We start from the raw sequence: 26,107 nt of genomic DNA, 5'->3' as shown, positions 1-26,107 counted from the left end.
CAAACATGGGGAATCAGAGGCTGGGAATCAGACGCGGGAAGTCAGAGGCGGGGATTCAGAGCTGGGGAATGAGAGGCAGGGAATCAGATATGTGGAAACAGAAGCGGGGAATAAGAGGCGGGGAAACAGAGGCGGGGAATCAGATATGGGGAATCAGAGGTCGGGAATCAGAGGTTGGGAATCAGAGGCAGGGAATCAAAGGCGGGGAATCAGAATTGGGGAATCAGAGATAGGGAATCAGAGATAGGGAATCAGAGGCGGGGAATCAGACGCGGGGAATCAGAGGTGGTGAATCAGAGCTGGGGAATCAGAGGCGGGAAATCAGTGTTGGGGAATCAGAGGCGGGGAATCAGATATGAGGAAACAGAGGCATGAAATCAGAGGCGGGGCATCAGAGGCGGGGAATCAGAGGCAGGGAATCGGATGTGCGGAATCAGAGATGGGGAATCAGAGGTGGGAATCAGAGATGGGGAATCAGAGGAGGGGAATCAGAGGCGGGGAAACATAGCTGGGGAATAAGATATGGGGAATCAGAGGTGGGGAATCAGAGGTGATGAATCAGAGATGGCGAATCAGAGGCGGGGAATCAGAGGCAGGAAATCAGACATGGGGAATCAGAGGCTGGGAATCAGATGCGGGGAGTCAGAGGCGGGGAATCAGAGCTGGGGAATCAGAGGCGGGGAATCAGAGTTGGGGAATCAGAGGTGGGGAATCAGATATGGGGAAACAGAGGCGGGGAATCAGTGGCAGGGAGACGGAGGCGGGGAATCAGATATTTGGAATCAGAGGCGGGGAATCAGAGGCAGGGATTCAGAGGCGGGGAATCAGAGGAGGGGAATCATAGCTGGCGAATCAGAGGCGGGGAATCAGAGTAGGGAAGTCATAGGTGGGGAATCAGATATGGGGAATCAGAGGCGGGGAATCAGAGGCGGGGAAACAGAGACGGGGAATCAGATATGGGGAATCATAGGTGGGGAATCAGAGGTGGTGAATCAGAGATGGGGAATCAGAGGTGGGGAATCAGAGGCGGGGAATCAGAGTTGGGGAATCAGAGGAGGGGAATCAGATATGGGGAATCAGAGGCGGGGAATCAGAGGCGGGGTAACAGAGATGGGGAATCAGAGGCAGGGAATCACAGGCAGAGAATCAGAGCTGGGGAATCAGAGGCGGGGAATCAGAGTTGGGGAATCAGAGGAGGGGAATCAGATATGGGGAATCAGAGGCGGGGTAACAGAGATGGGGAATCAGAGGCAGGCAATCACAGGCAGAGATTCAGACGCGGGGAATCAGAGGCGGGGAATCATAGTTGGCGAATCACAGGCGGGGAATAAGAGTTGGGGAATCAGAGGCGGGGAATCTGATATGGGGAATCAGAGGCGGGGAATCAGAGGCAGGGAAACAAAGGCGGGGAATCAGACGTGGGGAATCAGAGGAGGGGAATTAGATATGGGGAATCAGAGTTGGGGAATCAGAGGCGGGGAAACAGATGCGGGGAATCAGATATGGGGAATCAGAGGTGGTGAATCAAAGGCGCTGAATCAGAGATGGGGAATCAGAGGCGGGGAATCAGAGGCAGGGAATCAAACACGGGGATTCAGAGGCGGGGAATCAGAGTTGGGGAATCAGAGTCGGGGAATCAGATATGGGGAAACAGAGGCGGTGATTCAGAGGCGGTGAAACAGAGGCGGGGAATCAGATATGGGGAATCAGAGGTGGGGTATCAGAGGTTGGGAATCAGAGGCAGGGAATCAGAGGCGGGGAATCAGAGGCGGGGAATCAGAGGCAGGGAATCAGATGTGCAGAATCAGAAATGGGGAATCAGAGGCAGGGAATCAGAGGTGGGGAATCAGAGGCAGGGAATCAGAGGCCGGGAATCAGAGGCAGGGAATCAGATATGGGGAATCAGAGGTGGGGAATCAGAGGCAGGGAATCAGATGTGCGGAATCAGAGATGGGGAATCAGAGGCAGGGAAACAGAGGTGGGGAATCAGATATGGGGAATCAGAGATGGCGAATCAATGGCGCTGAATCAGAGATGGGGAATCAGAGGCGGGGAATCAGAGGCGGGGAATCAGAGTTGGTGAATCAGAGGCGGGGAATCAGATATGGGGAAACAGAGGTGGGGAATCAGAGGTGGGGAAACAGAGGTGGGGAATCAGATATGGGGAATCAGAGGTGGTGAATCAGAGGTTGGGAATCAGAGGCAGGGAATCAGAGGCGGGGAATCAGAGGCGGGGAATCAGAGGCAGGGAATCAGATGTACGGAATCAGAAATGGGGAATCAGAGGCAGGGAATCAGAATCAGAAGCGGGGAATCAGAGCTGGGGAATCAGAGCAGTGAATCAGAGTTGGGGAATCAGAGGCGGGGAATTAGATATGGGGAAACAGAGGCGGGGAATCAGAGGCGGGGAAACAGAGGCGGGGAATCAGAGGCGGGGAAACAGAGGCAGGGAATCAGATATGGGTAATCAGAGGTGGGAAATCAGAGGCAGGGAATCAGATGTGCGGAATCAGAGATGGGGAATCAGAGGCAGGGAATCAGAATCAGAAGCGGGGAATCAGAGGCCGGGAATCAGAGGCCGGGAATCAGATGCCGGGAATTAGAGGCCGGGAATCAGAGGTGGGGATTCAGAGGCTGGGAATGAGATATGGGGAATCAGAGGTGGGGAATCAGAGGTGGGGAAACAGAGGCGGGGAATCACATATAGGGAATCAGAGGTGGCGAATCAAAGGCGGTGAATCAGAGATGGGGAAGAAGAGGCGGGGAATCAGAGGCAGGGAATCAAACACGGGGAATTAGAGGCGGGGAATCAGAGCTGGGGTATCAGAGGCGGGGAATCAGAGTTGGGGAATCAGAGGCGGGGAATCAGAGGTTGGGAATCAGAGGCAGGGAATCAGAGGCGGGGAATCAGAGGCGGGGAATCAGAGGCAGGGAATCAGATGTGAGGAATCAGAGATGGGGAATCAGAGGCAGGGAATCAAACACGGGGAATTAGAGGCGGGGAATCAGAGCTGGGGAATCAGAGGCGGGGAATCAGAGTTGGGGAATCAGAGGTGGGGAATCAGAGGTTGGGAATCAGAGGCAGGGAATCAGAGGCGGGGAATCAGAGGCGGGGAATCAGAGGCAGGGAATCAGATGTGCGGAATCAGAGATGGGGAATCAGAGGCAGGGAATCAGAGGCGGGGAATCAGAGGCGGGGAATCAGAGGCCGGGAATCAGAGGCGGGGAATGAGAGGCCAGGAATAAGAGGCCGGGAATCAGAGGCCGGGAATCAGAGGCCGGGAATCAGAGGTGGGGAAAAAGAGGCAGGGAATCAGATGTGCAGAATCAGAGTTGGGGAATCAGAGGCGGGGAATCAGATATGGGGAAACAGAGGCGGGGAATCAGAGGTGGGGAAACAGAGGAGGGGAATCAGATATGGGGAATCAGAGGAGGGGAATCAGAGGTTGGGAATCAGAGGCAGGGAATCAGAGGTGGGGATTCAGAGGCAGGGAATAAGATGCGGGGAATCAGAGGCGGGAATTCAGAACTGGGGAATCAGAGCGGGGAATCAGATTTGGGGAATCAGAGGCGGGGAATTAGATATGGGGAAACAGAGGCGGGGAATCAGAGGTGGGGAAACAGAGGTGGGGAATCAGAGGCGGGGAATCAGAAGTGGGGAATCAGAGGCAGGGAATCAGATGTGTGGAATCAGAGATGGGGATTCAGAGGCAGGGAATCAGAATCAGAAGCGGGGAATCAATGGCTGGGAATCAGAGGCCGGGAATAAGATGCCGGGAATAAGAGGCCGGGAATCAGAGGTGGGGAATCAGAGTCCGGGAATCAGAGGTTGGGAATCAGAGGCATGGAATCAGAGGCGGGACATCAGAGGCGGGGAATCAGAGGCAGGGAATCGGATGTGCGGAATCAGAGATGGGGAATCAGAGGTGGGGAATCAGAGTCCAGGAATCAGAGATGTGGAATCAGAGGCGGGGAATCAGAGGCGGGGAAACATAGGTGGGGAATCAGATATGGGGAATCAGGAGTGGGGAATCAGAGCCGATGAATCAGAGATGGCGAATCAGAGGCGGGGAATCAGAGGCAGGAAATCAAACATGGGGAATCAGAGGCTGGGAATCAGACGCGGGAAGTCAGAGGCGGGGATTCAGAGCTGGGGAATGAGAGGCAGGGAATCAGATATGGGGAAACAGAGGCGGGGAATAAGAGGCGGGGAAACAGTGGCGGGGAATCAGATATGGGGAATCAGAGGTCGGGAATCAGAGGTTGGGAATCAGAGGCAGGGAATCAAAGGCGGGGAATCAGAATTGGGGAATCAGAGATAGGGTATCAGAGATGGGGAATCAGAGGCGGGGAATCAGACGCGGGGAATCAGAGGTGGTGAATCAGAGCTGGGGAATCAGAGGCGGGAAATCAGTGTTGGGGAATCAGAGGCGGGGAATCAGATATGAGGAAACAGAGGCATGAAATCAGAGGCGGGGCATCAGAGGCGGGGAATCAGAGGCAGGGAATCGGATGTGCGGAATCAGAGATGGGAAATCAGAGGTGGGAATCAGAGTCCGGGAATCAGAGTTGGGGAATCAGAGGAGGGGAATCAGAGGCGGGGAAACATAGGTGGGGAATCAGATATGGGGAATCAGAGGTGGGGAATCAGAGGCGATGAATCAGAGATGGCGAATCAGAGGCGGGGAATCAGAGGCAGGAAATCAGACATGGGGAATCAGAGGCTGGGAATCAGACGCGGGGAGTCAGAGGCGGGGAATCAGAGCTGGGGAATCAGAGGCGGGGAATCAGAGTTGGGGAATCAGAGGCGGGGAATCAGATATGGGGAAACAGAGGCGGGGAATCAGAGGCAGGGAAACGGAGGCGGAGAATCAGATATTGGGAATCAGAGGCGGGGAATCAGAGGCAGGGATACAGACGCGGGGAAACAGAGGCGGGGAATCAGAGCTGGGGAATCAGAGGCGGGGAATCAGAGTTGGGGAATCAGAGGAGGGGAATCAGATATGGGGAATCAGAGGCGGGGAATCAGAGGTGGGGTAACAGAGATGGGGAATCAGAGGCAGGGAATCACAGGCAGAGAATCAGACGCGGGGAATCAGAGGCGGGGAATCATAGTTGGCGAATCACAGGCGGGGAATAAGAGTTGGGGAATCAGAGGCGGGGAATCTGATATGGGGAATCAGAGGCGGGGAATCAGAGGCAGGGAATCAGAGGCGGGGAATCAGACATGGGGAATCAGAGGCGGGGGATCAGAGCGGGGAATCAGAGTTGGGGAATCAGAGGCGGGGAATTAGATATGGGGAAACAGAGGCGGGGAATCAGAGGCGAGGAAACAGATGCGGGGAATCAGATATGGGGAATCAGAGGTGGTGAATCAAAGGCGCTGAATCAGAGATGGGGAATCAGAGGCGGGGAATCAGAGGCAGGGAATCAAACACGGGGAATCAGAGGCGGGGAATCAGAGTTGGGGAATCAGAGGCGGGGAATCAGATATGGGGAAACAGAGGCGGTGATTCAGAGGCGGTGAAACAGAGGCGGGGAATCAGATATGGGGAATCAGAGGTGGGGTATCAGAGGTTGGGAATCAGAGGCAGGGAATCAGAGGCGGGGAATCAGAGGCGGAAAATCAGACGCAGGGAATCAGATGTGCAGAATCAGAAATGGGGAATCAGAGGCTGGGAATCAGAGGTGGGGAATCAGAGGCAGGGAATCAGAGGCCGGGAATCAGAGGCGGGGAATCAGAGTTGGTGAATCAGAGGCGGGGTATCAGATATGGGGAAACAGAGGTGGGGAATCAGAGGTGGGGAAACAGAGGTGGGGAATCAGATATGGGGAATCAGAGGTGGTGAATCGGAGGTTGGGAATCAGAGGCAGGGAATCAGAGGCGGGGAATCAGAGGCGGGGAATCAGAGGCAGGGAATCAGATGTACGGAATCAGAAATGGGGAATCAGAGGCAGGGAATCAGAGGCGGGGAATCAGAGGCGTGGAAACAGAGGCGGGGAATCAGATATGGGGAATCAGAGGTGTGGAATCAAAGGCGGTGAATCAGAGATGGGGAATCAGAGGCGGGGAATCAGAGGCAGGGAATCAGACGTGGGGAATCAGAGGCGGGGAATCAGAGCTGGGGAATCAGAGGCATGGTATCAGAGTTGGGGAATCAGCGGCGGGGAATCAGATATGGGGAATCAGAGGCGGGGAATCAGAGCTGGGGAATGAGAGGCCGGGAATCAGATATGGTGAAACAGAGGCGGGGAATAAGAGGCGGGGAAACAGAGGCGGGGAATCAGATATGGGGAATCAGAGGTCGGGAATCAGAGGTTGGGAAACAGAGGGGGGGAATCAGATATGGGGAATCAGAGGTGGGGAATCAGAGGTTGGGAATCAGAGGCAGGGAATCAGAGGCGGGGAATCAGTGTTTGGGAATCAGAGGAGGGGAATCAGATATGAGGAAACTGATGCAGGGAATCAGAGGCGGGGAAACAAAGGCGGGGAATCAGATATGGGGAATCAGAGGTGGGGAATCAGAGGTTGGGAATCAGAAGCATGGAATCAGAGGCGGGGCATCAGAGGCGGGGAATCAGAGGCAGGGAATTGGATGTGCGGAATCAGAGATGGGGAATCAGAGGCGGGGAATGAGATATGGGGAATCAGAGGCGTGGAATCAGAGGCGGGGTAACAGAGGCGGGGAATCACATATGGGGAATCAGCGGTGGCGAATCAAAGGTGGTGAATCAGAGATGGGGAAGCAGAGGCGGGGAATCAGAGGCAGGGAATCAAACACGGGGATTCAGAGGCGGGGAATCAGAGCTGGGGAATCAGAGGCGGGGAATCAGATTTGGGGAATCAGAGGCGGGGAATCAGATATGGGGAATCAGAGGCGGGGAATCAGACGCGGGGAATCAGAGGTGGTGAATCAGAGCTGGGGAATCAGAGGCGGGAAATCAGTGTTGGGGAATCAGAGGCGGGGAATCAGATATGAGGAAACAGAGGCATGAAATCAGAGGCGGGGCATCAGAGGCGGGGAATCAGAGGCAGGGAATCGGATGTGCAGAATCAGAGATGGGGAATCAGAGGTGGGAATCAGAGTCCGGGAATCAGAGTTGGGGAATCAGAGGAGGGGAATCAGAGGCGGGGAAACATAGGTGGGGAATGAGATATGGGGAATCAGAGGTGGGGAATCAGAGGCGATGAATCAGAGATGGCGAATCAGAGGCGGGGAATCAGAGGCAGGAAATCAGACATGGGGAATCAGAGGCTGGGAATCAGACGCGGGGATTCAGAGGCGCGAATCAGAGCTGGGGAATCAGAGGCAGGGAATCAGAGTAGGGGAATCAGAGGCGGGGAATCAGATATGGGGAAACAGAGGCGGGGAATCAGAGGCAGGGAAACGGAGGCGGGGAATCAGATATTGGGAATCAGAGGCGGGGAATCAGAGGCAGGGAATCAGACGCGGGGAAACAGAGGCGGGGAATCAGAGCTGGGGAATCAGAGGCGGGGAATCAGAGTTGGGGAATCAGAGGAGGGGAATCAGATATGGGGAATCAGAGGCGGGGAATCAGAGGCGGGGTAACAGAGATGGGGAATCAGAGGCAGGGAATCACAGGCAGAGAATCAGACGCGGGGAATCAGAGGCGGGGAATCATAGTTGGCGAATCACAGGCGGGGAATAAGAGTTGGGGAATCAGAGGCGGGGAATCTGATATGGGGAATCAGAGGCGGGGAATCAGAGGCAGGGAAACAGAGGCGGGGAATCAGACATGGGGAATCAGAGGCGGGGGATCAGAGCGGGGAATCAGAGTTGGGGAATCAGAGGCGGGGAATTAGATATGGGGAAACAGAGGCGGGGAATCAGAGGCGGGGAAACAGATGCGGGGAATCAGATATGGCGAATCAGAGATGGTGAATCAAAGGCGCTGAATCAGAGATGAGGAATCAGAGGCGGGGAATCAGAGCAGGGAATCAAACACGGGGAATCAGAGGCGGGGAATCAGAGTTGGGGAATCAGAGGCGGGGAATCAGATATGGGGAAACAGAGGTGGTGATTCAGAGGCGGTGAAACAGAGGCGGGGAATCAGATATGGGGAATCAGAGGTGGGGTATCAGAGGTTGGGAATCAGAGGCAGGGAATCAGAGGCGGGGAATCAGAGGCGGAAAATCAGAGGCAGGGAATCAGATGTGCAGAATCAGAAATGGGGAATCAGAGGCAGGGAATCAGAGGTGGGGAATCAAACACGTGGAATCAGAGGCGGGGAATCAGAGTTGGGGAATCAGAGGCGGGGAATCAGATATGGGGAAACAGAGGCGGTGATTCAGAGGCGGTGAAACAGAGGCGGGGAATCAGATATGGGGAATCAGAGGTGGGGTATCAGAGGTTGGGAATCAGAGGCAGGGAATCAGAGGCGGGGAATCAGAGGCGGAAAATCAGAGGCAGGGAATCAGATGTGCAGAATCAGAAATGGGGAATCAGAGGCAGGGAATCAGAGGTGGGGAATCAGAGGCAGGGAATCAGAGGCCGGGAATCAGAGGCGGGGTATCAGATATGGGGAATCAGAGGTGGGGAATCAGAGGCAGGGAATCAGATGTGCGGAATCAGAGATGGGGAATCAGAGGCAGGGAAATATAGGTGGGGAATCAGATATGGGGAATCGGAGATGGCGAATCAATGGCGCTGAATCAGAGATGGGGAATCAGAGGCGGGGAATCAGAGGCGGGGAATCAGAGTTGGTGAATCAGAGGCGGGGAATCAGATATGGGGAAACGGAGGTGGGGAATCAGAGGTGGGGAAACAGAGGTGGGGAATCAGATATGGGGAATCAGAGGTGGTGAATCGGAGGTTGGGAATCAGAGGCAGGGAATCAGAGGCGGGGAATCAGAGGCGGGGAATCAGAGGCAGGGAATCAGATGTACGGAATCAGAAATGGGGAATCAGAGGCAGGGAATCAGAGGCGGGGAATCAGAGGCGTGGAAACAGAGGCGGGGAATCAGATATGGGGAATCAGAGGTGTGGAATCAAAGGCGGTGAATCAGAGATGGGGAATCAGAGGCGGGGAATCAGAGGCAGGGAATCAGACGTGGGGAATCAGAGGCGGGGAATCAGAGCTGGGGAATCAGAGGCGTGGTATCAGAGTTGGGGAATCAGCGGCGGGGAATCAGATATGGGGAATCAGAGGCGGGGAATCAGAGCTGGGGAATGAGAGGCCGGGAATCAGATATGGTGAAACAGAGGCGGGGAATAAGAGGCGGGGAAACAGAGGCGGGGAATCAGATATGGGGAATCAGAGGTCGGGAATCAGAGGTTGGGAAACAGAGGGGGGGAATCAGATATGGGGAATCGGAGGTGGGGAATCAGAGGTTGGGAATCAGAGGCAGGGAATCAGAGGCGGGGAATCAGTGTTTGGGAATCAGAGGAGGGGAATCAGATATGAGGAAACAGATGCAGGGAATCAGAGGCGGGGAAACAAAGGCGGGGAATCAGATATGGGGAATAAGAGGTGGGGAATCAGAGGTTGGGAATCAGAAGCATGGAATCAGAGGCGGGGCATCAGAGGCGGGGAATCAGAGGCAGGGAATTGGATGTGCGGAATCAGAGATGGGGAATCAGAGGCGGGGAATGAGATATGGGGAATCAGAGGCGTGGAATCAGAGGCGGGGTAACAGAGGCAGGGAATCACATATGGGGAATCAGCGGTGGCGAATCAAAGGTGGTGAATCAGAGATGGGGAAGCAGAGGCGGGGAATCAGAGGCAGGGAATCAAATACGGGGATTCAGAGGCGGGGAATCAGAGCTGGGGAATCAGAGGCGGGGAATCAGATTTGGGGAATCAGAGGCGGGGAATCAGATATGGGGAATCAGAGGCGGGGAATCAGACGCGGGGAATCAGAGGTGGTGAATCAGAGCTGGGGAATCAGAGGCGGGAAATCAGTGTTGGGGAATCAGAGGCGGGGAATCAGATATGAGGAAACAGAGGCATGAAATCAGAGGCGGGGCATCAGAGGCGAGGAATCAGAGGCAGGGAATCGGATGTGCGGAATAAGAGATGGGGAATCAGAGGTGGGAATCAGAGTCCGGGAATCAGAGTTGGGGAATCAGAGGAGGGGAATCAGAGGCGGGGAAACATAGGTGGGGAATCAGATATGGGGAATCAGAGGTGGGGAATCAGAGGCGATGAATCAGAGATGGCGAATCAGAGGCGGGGAATCAGAGGCAGGAAATCAGACATGGGGAATCAGAGGCTGGGAATCAGACGCGGGGAGTCAGAGGCGGGGAATCAGAGCTGGGGAATCAGAGGCGGGGAATCAGAGTTGGGGAATCAGAGGCGGGGAATCAGATATGGGGAAACAGAGGCGGGGAATCAGAGGCAGGGAAACGGAGGCGGGGAATCAGATATTGGGAATCAGAGGCAGGGAATCAGAGGCAGGGATTCCGACGCGGGGAATCAGAGGAGGGGAATCATAGCTGGCGAATCAGAGGCGGGGAATCAGAGTTGGGAAATCATAGGTGGGGAATCAGATATGGGGAATCAGAGGCGGGGAATCAGAGGCGGGGAAACAGAGACGGGGAATCAGATATGGGGAATCATAGGTGGGGAATCAGAGGTGGTGAATCAGAGATGGGGAATCAGAGGTGGGGAATCAGAGGCAGGGAATCAGACGCGGGGAAACAGAGGCGGGGAATCAGAGCTGGGGAATCAGAGGCGGGGAATCAGAGTTGGGGAATCAGAGGAGGGGAATCAGATATGGGGAATCAGAGGCATGGAATCAGAGGCGGGGCATCAGAGGCGGGGAATCAGAGGCAGGGAATCGGATGTGCGGAATCAGAGATGGGGAATCAGAGGTGGGGAATCAGAGTCCGGGAATCAGAGATGTGGAATCAGAGGCGGGGAATAAGAGGCGGGGAAACAGAGGCGGGGAATCAGATATGGGGAATCAGAGGTCGGGAATCAGACGTAGGGAATCAGAGGCAGGGAATCAAACATGGGGAATCAGAGGCTGGGAATCAGACGCGGGAAGTCAGAGGCGGGGATTCGTAGCTGGGGAATGAGAGGCAGGGAATCAGATATGTGGAAACAGAGGCGGGAAATAAGAGGCGGGGAAACAGAGGCGGGGAATCAGATATGGGGAATCAGAGGTCGGGAATCAGAGGTTGGGAATCAGAGGCAGGGAATCAAAGGCGGGGAATCAGAATTGGGGAATCAGAGATAGGGAATCAGAGATAGGGAATCAGAGGCGGGGAATCAGACGCGGGGATTCAGAGGTGGTGAATCAGAGCTGGGGAATCAGAGGCGGGAAATCAGTGTTGGGGAATCAGAGGCGGGGAATCAGATATGAGGAAACAGAGGCATGAAATCAGAGGCGGGGCATCAGAGGTGGGGAATTAGAGGCAGGGAATCGGATGTGCGGAATCAGAGATGGGGAATCAGAGGTGGGAATCAGAGATGGGGAATAAGAGGAGGGGAATCAGAGGCGGGGAAACATAGGTGGGGAATAAGATATGGGGATCAGAGGTGGGGAATCAGAGGCGATGAATCAGAGATGGCGAATCAGAGGCGGGGAATCAGAGGCAGGAAATCAGACATGGGGAATCAGAGGCTGGGAATCAGATGCGGGAAGTCAGAGGCGGGGAATCAGAGCTGGGGAATCAGAGGCGGGGAATCAGAGTTGGGGAATCAGAGGCGGGGAATCAGATATGGGGAAACAGAGGCGGGGAATCAGAGGCAGGGAAACGGAGGCGGGGAATCAGATATTTGGAATCAGAGGCGGGGAATCAGAGGCAGGGATTCAGACGCGGGGAATCAGAGGAGGGGAATCATAGCTGGCGAATCAGAGGCGGGGAATCAGAGTAGGGAAATCATAGGTGGGGAATCAGATATGGGGAATCAGAGGCGGGGAATCAGAGGCGGGGAAACAGGGACGGGGAATCAGATATGGGGAATCATAGGTGGGGAATCAGAGGTGGTGAATCAGAGATGGGGAATCAGAGGTGGGGAATCAGAGGCGGGGAATCAGAGTTGGGGAATCAGAGGAGGGGAATCAGATAGGGGGAATCAGAGGCGGGGAATCAGAGGCGGGGTAACAGAGATGGGGAATCAGAGGCAGGGAATCACAGGCAGAGAATCAGAGCTGGGGAATCAGAGGCGGGGAATCAGAGTTGGGGAATCAGAGGAGGGGAATCAGATATGGGGAATCAGAGGCGGGGAATCAGAGGCGGGGTAACAGAGATGGGGAATCAGAGGCAGGCAATCACAGGCAGAGAATCAGACGCGGGGAATCAGAGGCGGGGAATCATAGTTGGCGAATCACAGGCGGGGAATAAGAGTTGGGGAATCAGAGGCGGGGAATCTGATATGGGGAATCAGAGGCGGGGAATCAGAGGCAGGGAAACAGAGGCGGGGAATCAGACGTGGGGAATCAGAGGAGGGGAATTAGATATGGGGAATCAGAGTTGGGGAATCAGAGGCGGGGAAACAGATGCGGGGAATCAGATATGGGGAATCAGAGGTGGTGAATCAAAGGCGCTGAATCAGAGATGGGGAATCAGAGGCGGGGAATCAGAGGCAGGGAATCAAACACGGGGAATCAGAGGCGGGGAATCAGAGTTGGGGAATCAGAGGCGGGGAATCAGATATGGGGAAACAGAGGCGGGGAATCAGAGGCAGGAAATAAGACATGGGGAATCAGAGGCTGGGAATCAGACGCGGGGAGTCAGAGGCGGGGAATCAGAGCTGGGGAATCAGAGGCAGGGAATCAGAGTTGGGGTATCAGAGGCGGGGAATCAGATATGGGGAAACAGAGGCGGGGAATCAGAGGCAGGGAAACGGTGGCGGGGAATCAGATTTTGGGAAACAGAGGCGGGGAATCAGAGGCAGGGAAACGGAGGCGGGGAATCAGATATGGGGAATCAGAGGAGGGGAATCAGAGGCAGTGAATCAGATGCGGGGAATCAGAGGCGGGGATTCAGAGCTGGGGAATCAGAGCGGGGAATCAGAGTTGGGGAATCAGAGGCGGGGAATTAGATATGGGGAAACAGAGGCGGGGAATCAGATATGGGGAAACAGAGGCGGGGAATCAGAGGCGGGGAAACAGAGGCGGGGAATCAGATATGGGGAATCAGAGGTGGGGAATCAGAGGTTGGGAATCAGAGGCAGGGAATCAGAGGCGGGGAATCAGAGGCGGGGAATCAGAGGCAGGGAATCAGATGTGCGGAATCAGAGATGGGGAATCAGAGGCGGGGAATCAGAGGCCGGGAATCAGAGGCGGGGAATGAGAGGCCGGGAATGAGAGGCCGGGAATCAGAGGCCGGGAATCAGAGGCCGGGAATCAGAGGTGGGGAAAAAGAGGCAGGGAATCAGATGTGCAGAGTCAGAGTTGGGGAATCAGAGGCGGGGAATCAGATATGGGGTAACAGAGGCGGGGAATCAGAGGCAGGGAAACAGAGGAGGGGAATCAGATATGGGGAATCAGAGGAGGGGAATCAGAGGTTGGGATTCAGAGGCAGGGAATCAGATGCGGGAAATCAGAGGCGGGAATTCAGAGCTGGGGAATCAGAGCGGGGAATCAGATTTGGGGAATCAGAGGCGGGGAATTAGATATGGGGAAACAGAGGCGGGGAATCAGAGGTGGGGAAACGGAGGTGGGGAATCAGAGGCAGGGAATCAGAGGCGGGGAATCAGAGGCAGGGAATCAGATGTGTGGAATCAGAGATGGGGAATCAGAGGCAGGGAATCAGAATCAGAAGCGGGGAATCAGAGGCTGGGAATCAGAGGCCGGGAATCAGATGCCGGGAATAAGAGGCCGGGAATCAGAGGTGGGGAATCAGAGTTGGGGATTCAGAGGCAGGGAATCAGATGCGGGGAATCAGAGGCGGGGATTCAGAGCTGGGGAATCAGAGTGGTGAATCAGAGTTGGGGAATCAGAGGCGGGGAATTAGATATGGGGAAACAGAGGCGGGGAATCAGAGGCGGTGAAACAGAGGCGGGGAATCAGAGGCGGGGAAACAGAGGCGGGGAATCAGATATGGGTAATCAGAGGTGGGAAATCAGAGGCAGGGAATCAGATGTGCGGAATCAGAGATGGGGAATCAGAGGCAGGGAATCAGAATCAGAAGCGGGGAATCAGAGGCCGGGAATCAGAGGCCGGGAATCAGATGACGGGAATAAGAGGCCGGGAATCAGAGGTGGGGAATCAGAGTCCGGGAATCAGAGATGGGGAATCAGAGGCTGGGAATGAGATATGGGGAATCAGAGGCGGGGAATCAGAGGCGGTGAATCAGAGATGGGGAAGAAGAGGCGGGGAATCAGAGGCAGGGAATCAAACACGGGGAATTAGAGGCGGGGAATCAGAGCTGGGGAATCAGAGGCGGGGAATCAGAGTTGGGGAATCAGAGGTGGGGAATCAGATTTGGGGAAACAGAGGCGGGGAATCAGAGGCGGGGAAACAGAGGCGGGGAATCAGATATGGGGAATCAGAGGTGGGGAATCAGAGGTTGGGAATCAGAGGCAGGGAATCAGAGGCGGGGTATCAGAGGCGGGGAATCAGAGGCAGGGAATCAGATGTGCGGAATCAGAGATGGGGAATCAGAGGCAGGGAATCAGAGGCGGGGAATCAGAGGCGGGGAATCAGAGGCCGGGAATCAGAGGCGGGGAATGAGAGGCCAGGAATGAGAGGCCGGGAATCAGAGGCCGGGAATCAGAGGCCGGGAATCAGAGGTGGGGAAAAAGAGGCAGGGAATCAGATGTGCAGAATCAGAGTTGGGGAATCTGAGGCGGGTAATCAGATATGGGGAAACAGAGGCGGGGAATCAGAGGTGGGGAAACAGAGGAGGGGAATCAGATATGGGGAATCAGAGGAGGGGAATCAGAGGTTGGGAATCAGAGTCAGGGAATCAGAGGTGGGGATTCAGATGCAGGGAATCAGATGCGGGGAATCAGAGGCGGGAATTCAGAGCTGGGGAATCAGAGCGGGGAATCAGATTTGGGGAATCAGAGGCGGGTAATTAGATATGGGGAAACAGAGGCGGGGAATCAGAGGTGGGGAAACAAAGGTGGGGAATCAGAGGCGGGGAATCAGAAGTGGGGAATCAGAGGCAGGGAATCAGATGTGTGGAATCAGAGATGGGGAATCAGATGCAGGGAATCAGAATCAGAAGCGGGGAATCAATGGCTGGGAATCAGAGGCCGGGAATAAGATGCCGGGAATAAGAGGCCGGGAATCAGAGGTGGGGAATCAGAGTCCGGGAATCAGAGGTTGGGAATCAGAGGATTGGAATCAGAGGCGGGGCATCAGAGGCGGGGAATCAGAGGCAGGGAATCGGATGTGCGGAATCAGAGATGGGGAATCAGAGGTGGGGAATCAGAGTCCAGGAATCAGAGATGTGGAATCAGAGGCGGGGAATAAGAGGCGGGGAAACAGAGGCGGGGAATCAGATATGGGGAATCAGAGGTCGGGAATCAGAGGTTGGAAATCAGAGGCAGGGAATCAAACATGGGGAATCAGAGGCTGGGAATCAGACGCGGGAAGTCAGAGGCGGGGATTCAGAGCTGGGGAATGAGAGGCAGGGAATCAGATATGTGGAAACAGAGGCGGGGAATAAGAGGCGGGGAAACAGAGGCGGGGAATCAGATATGGGGAATCAGAGGTCGGGAATCAGAGGTTGGGAATCAGAGGCAGGGAATCAAAGGCGGGGAATCAGAATTGGGGAATCAGAGATAGGGAATCAGAGATAGGGAATCAGAGGCGGGGAATCAGACGCGGGGAATCAGAGGTGGTGAATCAGAGCTGGGGAATCAGAGGCGGGAAATCAGTGTTGGGGAATCAGAGGCGGGGAATCAGATATGAGGAAACAGAGGCATGAAACCAGAGGCGGGGCATCAGAGGCGGGGAATCAGAGGCAGGGAATCGGATGTGCGGAATCAGAGATGGGGAATCAGAGGTGGGAATCAGAGATGGGGAATCAGAGGAGGGGAATCAGAGGCGGGGAAACATAGGTGGAGAATAAGATATGGGGAATCAGAGGTGGGGAATCAGAGGCGATAAATCAGAGATGGCGAATCAGAGGCGGGGAATCAGTGGCAGGAAATCAGACATGGGGAATCAGAGGCGGGGAATCAGAGCTGGGGAATCAGAGGCGGGGAATGAGAGTTGGGGAATCAGAGGCGGGGAATCAGATATGGGGAAACAGAGGCGGGGAATCAGAGGCAGGGAAACGGAGGCGGGGAATCAGATATTTGGAATCAGAGGCGGGGAATCAGAGGCAGGGATTCAGACGCGGGGAATCAGAGGAGGGGAATCATAGCTGGCGAATCAGAGGCGGGGAATCAGAGGCGGGGAAACAGAGACGGGGAATCAGATATGGGGAATCATAGGTGGGGAATCAGAGGTGGTGAATCAGAGATGGGGAATCAGAGGTGGGGAATCAGAGGCGTGGAATCAGAGTTGGGGAATCAGAGGAGGGGAATCAGATATGGGGAATCAGAGGCGGGGAATCAGAGGCGGGGTAACAGAGATGGGGAATCAGAGGCAGGGAATCACAGGCAGAGAATCAGAGCTGGGGAATCAGAGGCGGGGAATCAGAGTTGGGGAATCAGAGGAGGGGAATCAGATATGGGGAATCAGAGGCGGGGAATCAGAGGCGGGGTAACAGAGATGGGGAATCAGAGGCAGGCAATCACAGGCAGAGAATCAGACGCGGGGAATCAGAGGCGGGGAATCATAGTTGGCGAATCACAGGCGGGGAATAAGAGTTGGGGAATCAGAGGCGGGGAATCTGATATGGGGAATCAGAGGCGGGGAATCAGAGGCAGGGAAACAGAGGCGGGGAATCAGACGTGGGGAATCAGAGGAGGGGAATTAGATATGGGGAATCAGAGTTGGGGAATCAGATGCGGGGAAACAGATGCGGGGAATCAGATATGGGGAATCAGAGGTGGTGAATCAAAGGCGCTGAATCAGAGATGGGGAATCAGAGGCGGGGAATCAGAGGCAGGGAATCAAACACGGGGAATCAGAGGCGGGGAATCAGAGTTGGGGAATCAGAGGCGGGGAATCAGATATGGGGAAACAGAGGCGGTGATTCAGAGGCGGAGAAACAGAGGCTGGGAATGAGATATGGGGAATCAGAGGTGGGGAATCAGAGGTGGGGAAACAGAGGCGGGGAATCACATATGGGGTATCAGAGGTGGCGAATCAAAGGCGGTGAATCAGAGATGGGGAAGAAGAGGCGGGGAATCAGAGGCAGGGAATCAAACACGGGGAATTAGAGGCGGGGAATCAGAGCTGGGGAATCAGAGGCGGGGAATCAGAGTTGGGGAATCAGAGGCGGGGAATCAGAGGTTGGGAATCAGAGGCAGGGAATCAGAGGCGGGGAATCAGAGGCGGGGAATCAGAGGCAGGGAATCAGATGTGCGGAATCAGAGATGAGGAATCAGAGGCAGGGAATCAAACACGGGGAATTAGATGCGGGGAATCAGAGCTGGGGAATCAGAGGCGGGGAATCAGAGTTGGGGAATCAGAGGTGGGGAATCAGAGGTTGGGAATCAGAGGCAGGGAATCAGAGGCGGGGAATCAGAGGCGGGGAATCAGAGGCAGGGAATCAGATGTGCGGAATCAGAGATGGGGAATCAGAGGCAGGGAATCAGAGGCGGGGAATCAGAGGCGGGGAATCAGAGGCCGGGAATCAGAGGCTGGGAATCAGAGGCGGGGAATGAGAGGCCAGGAATGAGAGGCCGGGAATCAGAGGCCGGGAATCAGAGGCCGGGAATCAGAGGTGGGGAAAAAGAGGCAGGGAATCAGATGTGCAGAATCAGAGTTGGGGAATCAGAGGCGGGGAATCAGATATGGGGAAACAGAGGCGGGGAATCAGAGGTGGGGAAACAGAGGAGGGGAATCAGATATGGGGAATCAGAGGAGGGGAATCAGAGGTTGGGAATCAGAGGCAGGGAATCAGAGGTGGGGATTCAGAGGCAGGGAATAAGATGCGGGGAATCAGAGGCGGGAATTCAGAGCTGGGGAATCAGAGCGGGGAATCAGATTTGGGGAATCAGAGGCGGGGAATTAGATATGGGGAAACAGAGGCGGGGAATCAGAGGTGGGGAAACAGAGGTGGGGAATCAGAGGCGGGGAATCAGAAGTGGGGAATCAGAGGAAGGGAATCAGATGTGTGGAATCAGAGATGGGGAATCAGAGGCAGGGAATCAGAATCAGAAGCGGGGAATCAATGGCTGGGAATCAGAGGCCGGGAATAAGATGCCGGGAATAAGAGGCCGGGAATCAGAGGTGGGGAATCAGAGTCCGGGAATCAGAGGTTGGGAATCAGAGGCATGGAATCAGAGGCGGGACATCAGAGGCGGGGAATCAGAGGCAGGGAATCGGATGTGCGGAATCAGAGATGGGGAATCAGAGGTGGGGAATCAGAGTCCGGGAATCAGAGATGTGGAATCAGAGGCGGGGAATCAGAGGCGGGGAAACATAGGTGGGGAATCAGATATGGGGAATCAGAAGTGGGGAATCAGAGCCGATGAATCAGAGATGGCGAATCAGAGGCGGGGAATCAGAGGCAGGAAATCAAACATGGGGAATCAGAGGCTTGGAATCAGACGCGGAAAGTCAGAGGCGGGGATTCAGAGCTGGGGAATGAGAGGCAGGGAATCAGATATGGGGAAACAGAGGCGGGGAATAAGAGGCGGGGAAACAGTGGCGGGGAATCAGATATGGGGAATCAGAGGTCGGGAATCAGAGGTTGGGAATCAGAGGCAGGGAATCAAAGGCGGGGAATCAGAATTGGGGAATCAGAGATAGGGAATCAGAGATGGGGAATCAGAGGCGGGGAATCAGATGCGGGGAATCAGAGGTGGTGAATCAGAGCTGGGGAATAAGAGGCGGGAAATCAGTGTTGGGGAATCAGAGGCGGGGAATCAGATATGAGGAAACAGAGGCATGAAATCAGAGGCGGGGCATCAGAGGCGGGGAATCAGAGGCAGGGAATCGGATGTGCGGAATCAGAGATGGGGAATCAGAGGTGGGAATCAGAGTCCGGGAATCAGAGTTGGGGAATCAGAAGAGGGGAATCAGAGGCGGGGAAACATAGGTGGGGAATCAGATATGGGGAATCAGAGGTGGGGAATCAGAGGCGATGAATCAGAGATGGCGAATCAGAGGCGGGGAATCAGAGGCAGGAAATCAGACATGGGGAATCAGAGGCTGGGAATCAGACGCGGGGAGTCAGAGGCGGGGAATCAGAGCTGGGGAATCAGAGGCGGGGAATCAGAGTTGGGGAATCAGAGGCGGGGAATCAGATATGGGGAAACAGAGGCGGGGAATCAGAGGCAGGGAAACGGAGGCGGGGAATCAGATATTGGGAATCAGAGGCGGGGAATCAGAGGCAGGGAATCAGAGTTGGGGAATCAGAGGTGGGGAATCAGAGGTTGGGAATCAGAGGCAGGGAATCAGAGGCGGGGAATCAGAGGCGGGGAATCAGAGGCAGGGAATCAGATGTGCGGAATCAGAGATGGGGAATCAGAGGCAGGGAATCAGAGGCGGGGAATCAGAGGCGGGGAATCAGAGGCCGGGAATCAGAGGCCGGGAATCAGAGGCGGGGAATGAGAGGCCAGGAATGAGAGGCCGGGAATCAGAGGCCGGGAATCAGAGGCCGGGAATCAGAGGTGGGGAAAAAGAGGCAGGGAATCAGATGTGCAGAATCAGAGTTGGGGAATCAGAGGCGGGGAATCAGATATGGGGAAACAGAGGCGGGGAATCAGAGGTGGGGAAACAGAGGAGGGGAATCAGATATGGGGAATCAGAGGAGGGGAATCAGAGGTTGGGAATCAGAGGCAGGGAATCAGAGGTGGGGATTCAGAGGCAGGGAATAAGATGCGGGGAATCAGAGGCGGGAATTCAGAGCTGGGGAATCAGAGCGGGGAATCAGATTTGGGGAATCAGAGGCGGGGAATTAGATATGGGGAAACAGAGGCGGGGAATCAGAGGTGGGGAAACAGAGGTGGGGAATCAGAGGCGGGGAATCAGAAGTGGGGAATCAGAGGCAGGGAATCAGATGTGTGGAATCAGAGATGGGGAATCAGAGGCAGGGAATCAGAATCAGAAGCGGGGAATCAATGGCTGGGAATCAGAGGCCGGGAATAAGATGCCGGGAATAAGAGGCCGGGAATCAGAGGTGGGGAATCAGAGTCCGGGAATCAGAGGTTGGGAATCAGAGGCATGGAATCAGAGGCGGGACATCAGAGGCGGGGAATCAGAGGCAGGGAATCGGATGTGCGGAATCAGAGATGGGGAATCAGAGGTGGGGAATCAGAGTCCGGGAATCAGAGATGTGGAATCAGAGGCGGGGAATCAGAGGCGGGGAAACATAGGTGGGGAATCAGATATGGGGAATCAGAAGTGGGGAATCAGAGCCGATGAATCAGAGATGGCGAATCAGAGGCGGGGAATCAGAGGCAGGAAATCAAACATGGGGAATCAGAGGCTTGGAATCAGACGCGGAAAGTCAGAGGTGGGGATTCAGAGCTGGGGAATGAGAGGCAGGGAATCAGATATGGGGAAACAGAGGCGGGGAATAAGAGGCGGGGAAACAGTGGCGGGGAATCAGATATGGGGAATCAGAGGTCGGGAATCAGAGGTTGGGAATCAGAGGCAGGGAATCAAAGGCGGGGAATCAGAATTGGGGAATCAGAGATAGGGAATCAGAGATGGGGAATCAGAGGCGGGGAATCAGATGCGGGGAATCAGAGGTGGTGAATCAGAGCTGGGGAATAAGAGGCGGGAAATCAGTGTTGGGGAATCAGAGGCGGGGAATCAGATATGAGGAAACAGAGGCATGAAATCAGAGGCGGGGCATCAGAGGCGGGGAATCAGAGGCAGGGAATCGGATGTGCGGAATCAGAGATGGGGAATCAGAGGTGGGAATCAGAGTCCGGGAATCAGAGTTGGGGAATCAGAAGAGGGGAATCAGAGGCGGGGAAACATAGGTGGGGAATCAGATATGGGGAATCAGAGGTGGGGAATCAGAGGCGATGAATCAGAGATGGCGAATCAGAGGCGGGGAATCAGATATTGGGAATCAGAGGCGGGGAATCAGAGGCAGGGAATCAGACGCGGGGAAACAGAGGCGGGGAATCAGAGCTGGGGAATCAGAGGCGGGGAATCAGAGTTGGGGAATCAGAGGAGGGGAATCAGAGGCAGGGAATCACAGGCAGAGAATCAGACGCGGGTAATCAGAGGCGGGGAATCATAGTTGGCGAATCACAGGCGGGGAATAAGAGTTGGGGAATCAGAGGTGGGGAATCAGAGGCGGGGTAACAGAGATGGGGAATCAGAGGCAGGGAATCACAGGCAGAGAATCAGACGCGGGTAATCAGAGGCGGGGAATCATAGTTGGCGAATCACAGGCGGGGAATAAGAGTTGGGGAATCAGAGGCGGGGAATCTGATATGGGGAATCAGAGGCGGGGAATCAGAGGCAGGGAAACAGAGGCGGGGAATCAGACATGGGGAATCAGAGGCGGGGGATCAGAGCGGGGAATCAGAGTTGGGGAATCAGAGGCGGGGAATTAGATATGGGGAAACAGAGGCGGGGAATCAGAGGCGGGGAAACAGATGCGGGGAATCAGATATGGGGAATCAGAGGTGGTGAATCAAAGGCGCTGAATCAGAGATGGGGAATCAGAGGCGGGGAATCAGAGGCAGGGAATCAAACACGGGGAATCAGAGGCGGGGAATTAGAGTTGGGGAATCAGATGTGGGGAATCAGATATGGGGAAACAGAGGCGGTGATTCAGAGGCGGTGAAACAGAGGCGGGGAATCAGATATGGGGAATCAGAGGTGGGGTATCAGAGGTTGGGAATCAGAGGCAGGGAATCAGAGGCGGGGAATCAGAGGCGGAAAATCAGAGGCAGGGAATCAGATGTGCAGAATCAGAAATGGGGAATCAGAGGCAGGGAATCAGAGGTGGGGAATCAAACACGGGGAATCAGAGGCGCGGAATCAGAGTTGGTGAATCAGAGGCGGGGAATCAGATATGGGGAAACAGAGGCGGTGATTCAGAGGCGGTGAAACAGAGGCGGGGAATCAGATATGGGGAATCAGAGGTGGGGTATCAGAGGTTGGGAATCAGAGGCAGGGAATCAGAGGCGGGGAATCAGAGGCGGAAAATCAGAGGCAGGGAATCAGATGTGCAGAATCAGAAATGGGGAATCAGAGGCAGGGAATCAGAGGTGGGGAATCAGAGGCAGGGAATCAGAGGCCGGGAATCAGAGGCGGGGTATCAGATATGGGGAATCAGAGGTGGGGAATAAGAGGCAGGGAATCAGATGTGCGGAATCAGAGATAGGGAATCAGAGGCAGGGAAATATAGGTGGGGAATCAGATATGGGGAATCAGAGATGGCGAATCAATGGCGCTGAATCAGAGATGGGGAATCAGAGGCGGGGAATCAGAGGCAGGGAATCAGACGTGGGGAATCAGAGGCGGGGAATCAGAGCTGGGGAATCAGAGGCGTGGTATCAGAGTTGGGGAATCAGCGGCGGGGAATCAGATATGGGGAATCAGAGCCGGGGAATCAGAGCTGGGGAATGAGAGGCCGGGAATCAGATATGGTGAAACAGAGGCGGGGAATAAGAGGCGGGGAAACAGAGGCGGGGAATCAGATATGGGGAATCAGAGGTCGGGAATCAGAGGTTGGGAAACAGAGGGGGGGAATCAGATATGGGGAATCAGAGGTGGGGAATCAGACGTTGGGAATCAGAGGCAGGGAATCAGAGGCGGGGAATCAGTGTTTGGGAATCAGAGGAGGGGAATCAGATATGAGGAAACAGATGCAGGGAATCAGAGGCGGGGAAACATAGGCGGGGAATCAGATATGGGGAATCAGAGGTGGGGAATCAGAGGTTCGGAATCAGAAGCATGGAATCAGAGGCGGGGCATCAGAGGCGGGGAATCAGAGGCAGGGAATTGGATGTGCGGAATCAGAGATGGGGAATCAGAGGCGGGGAATGAGATATGGGGAATCAGAGGCGTGGAATCAGAGGCGGGGTAACAGAGGCGGGGAATCACATATGGGGAATCAGCGGTGGCGAATCAAAGGTGGTGAATCAGAGATGGGGAAGCAGAGGCGGGGAATCAGATTTGGGGAATCAGAGGCGGGGAATCAGATATGGGGAATCAGAGGCGGGGAATCAGACGCGGGGAATCAGAGGTGGTGAATCAGAGCTGGGGAATCAGAGGCGGGAAATCAGTGTTGGGGAATCAGAGGCAGGGAATCAGATAGAGGCATGAAATCAGAGGCGGGGCATCAGAGGCGGGGAATCAGAGGCAGGGAATCGGATGTGCGGAATCAGAGATGGGGAATCAGAGGTGGGAATCAGAGTCCGGGAATCAGAGTTGGGGAATCAGAGGAGGGGAATCAGAGGCTGGGAATCAGAGGCATGGAATCAGAGGCGGGGCATCAGAGGCGGGGAATCAGAGGCAGGGAATCGGATGTGCGGAATCAGAGATGGGGAATCAGAGGTGGGGAATCAGAGTCCGGGAATCAGAGATGTGGAATCAGAGGCGGGGAATAAGAGGCGGGGAAACAGAGGCGGGGAATCAGATATGGGGAATCAGAGGTCGGGAATCAGAGGTTGGGAATCAGAGGCAGGGAATCAAACATGGGGAATCAGAGGCTGGGAATCAGACGCGGGAAGTCAGAGGCGGGGATTCAGAGCTGGGGAATGAGAGGCAGGGAATCAGATATGTGGAAACAGAGGCGGGGAATAAGAGGCGGGGAAACAGAGGCGGGGAATCAGATATGGGGAATCAGAGGTCGGGAATCAGAGGTTGGGAATCAGAGGCAGGGAATCAAAGGCGGGGAATCAGAATTGGGGAATCAGAGATAGGGAATCAGAGATAGGGAATCAGAGGCGGGGAATCAGACGCGGGGAATCAGAGGTGGTGAATCAGAGCTGGGGAATCAGAGGCGGGAAATCAGTGTTGGGGAATCAGAGGCGGGGAATCAGATATGAGGAAACAGAGGCATGAAACCAGAGGCGGGGCATCAGAGGCGGGGAATCAGAGGCAGGGAATCGGATGTGCGGAATCAGAGATGGGGAATCAGAGGTGGGAATCAGAGATGGGGAATAAGAGGAGGGGAATCAGAGGCGGGGAAACAGAGGCGGGGAATCACATATGGGGAATCAGCGGTGGCGAATCAAAGGTGGTGAATCAGAGATGGGGAAGCAGAGGTGGGGAATCAGAGGCGATGAATCAGAGATGGCGAATCAGAGGCGGGGAATCAGAGGCAGGAAATCAGACATGGGGAATCAGAGGCTGGGAATCAGACGCGGGGAGTCAGAGGCGGGGAATCAGAGCTGGGGAATCAGAGGCGGGGAATCAGAGTTGGGGAATCAGAGGCGGGGAATCAGATATGGGGAAACAGAGGCGGGGAATCAGAGGCAGGGAAACGGAGGCGGGGAATCAGATATTGGGAATCTGAGGCAGGGAATCAGAGGCAGGGATTCAGACGCGGGGAATCAGAGGAGGGGAATCATAGCTGGCGAATCAGAGGCGGGGAATCAGAGTTGGGAAATCATAGGTGGGGAATCAGATATGGGGAATCAGAGGCGGGGAATCAGAGGCGGGGAAACAGAGACGGGGAATCAGATATGGGGAATCATAGGTGGGGAATCAGAGGTGGTGAATCAGAGATGGGGAATCAGAGGTGGGGAATCAGAGGCAGGGAATCAGACGCGGGGAAACAGAGGCGGGAAATCAGAGCTGGGGAATCAGAGGCGGGGAATCAGAGTTGGGGAATCAGAGGAGGGGAATCAGATATGGGGAATCAGAGGCATGGAATCAGAGGCGGGGCATCAGAGGCGGGGAATCAGAGGCAGGGAATCGGATGTGCGGAATCAGAGATGGGGAATCAGAGGTGGGGAATCAGAGTCCGGGAATCAGAGATGTGGAATCAGAGGCGGGGAATAAGAGGCGGGGAAACAGAGGCGGGGAATCAGATATGGGGAATCAGAGGTCGGGAATCAGAGGTTGGGAATCAGAGGCAGGGAATCAAACATGGGGAATCAGAGGCTGGGAATCAGACGCGGGAAGTCAGAGGCGGGGATTCGTAGCTGGGGAATGAGAGGCAGGGAATCAGATATGTGGAAACAGAGGCGGGGAATAAGAGGCGGGGAAACAGAGGCGGGGAATCAGATATGGGGAATCAGAGGTCGGGAATCAGAGGTTGGGAATCAGAGGCAGGGAATCAAAGGCGGGGAATCAGAATTGGGGAATCAGAGATAGGGAATCAGAGATAGGGAATCAGAGGCGGGGAATCAGACGCGGGGATTCAGAGGTGGTGAATCAGAGCTGGGGAATCAGAGGCGGGAAATCAGTGTTGGGGAATCAGAGGCGGGGAATCAGATATGAGGAAACAGAGGCATGAAATCAGAGGCGGGGCATCAGAGGTGGGGAATTAGAGGCAGGGAATCGGATGTGCGGAATCAGAGATGGGGAATCAGAGGTGGGAATCAGAGATGGGGAATAAGAGGAGGGGAATCAGAGGCGGGGAAACATAGGTGGGGAATAAGATATGGGGATCAGAGGTGGGGAATCAGAGGCGATGAATCAGAGATGGCGAATCAGAGGCGGGGAATCAGAGGCAGGAAATCAGACATGGGGAATCAGAGGCTGGGAATCAGATGCGGGAAGTCAGAGGCGGGGAATCAGAGCTGGGGAATCAGAGGCGGGGAATCAGAGTTGGGGAATCAGAGGCGGGGAATCAGATATGGGGAAACAGAGGCGGGGAATCAGAGGCAGGGAAACGGAGGCGGGGAATCAGATATTTGGAATCAGAGGCGGGGAATCAGAGGCAGGGATTCAGACGCGGGGAATCAGAGGAGGGGAATCATAGCTGGCGAATCAGAGGCGGGGAATCAGAGTAGGGAAATCATATGTGGGGAATCAGATATGGGGAATCAGAGGCGGGGAATCAGAGGCGGGGAAACAGGGACGGGGAATCAGATATGGGGAATCATAGGTGGGGAATCAGAGGTGGTGAATCAGAGATGGGGAATCAGAGGTGGGGAATCAGAGGCGGGGAATCAGAGTTGGGGAATCAGAGGAGGGGAA

The sequence above is a fragment of the Narcine bancroftii genome, chromosome 1, assembly GCF_036971445.1.
Source record: "Narcine bancroftii isolate sNarBan1 chromosome 1, sNarBan1.hap1, whole genome shotgun sequence".
Lineage (NCBI taxonomy): Eukaryota > Metazoa > Chordata > Chondrichthyes > Torpediniformes > Narcinidae > Narcine > Narcine bancroftii.
This window is presented reverse-complemented; position numbering follows the sequence as displayed.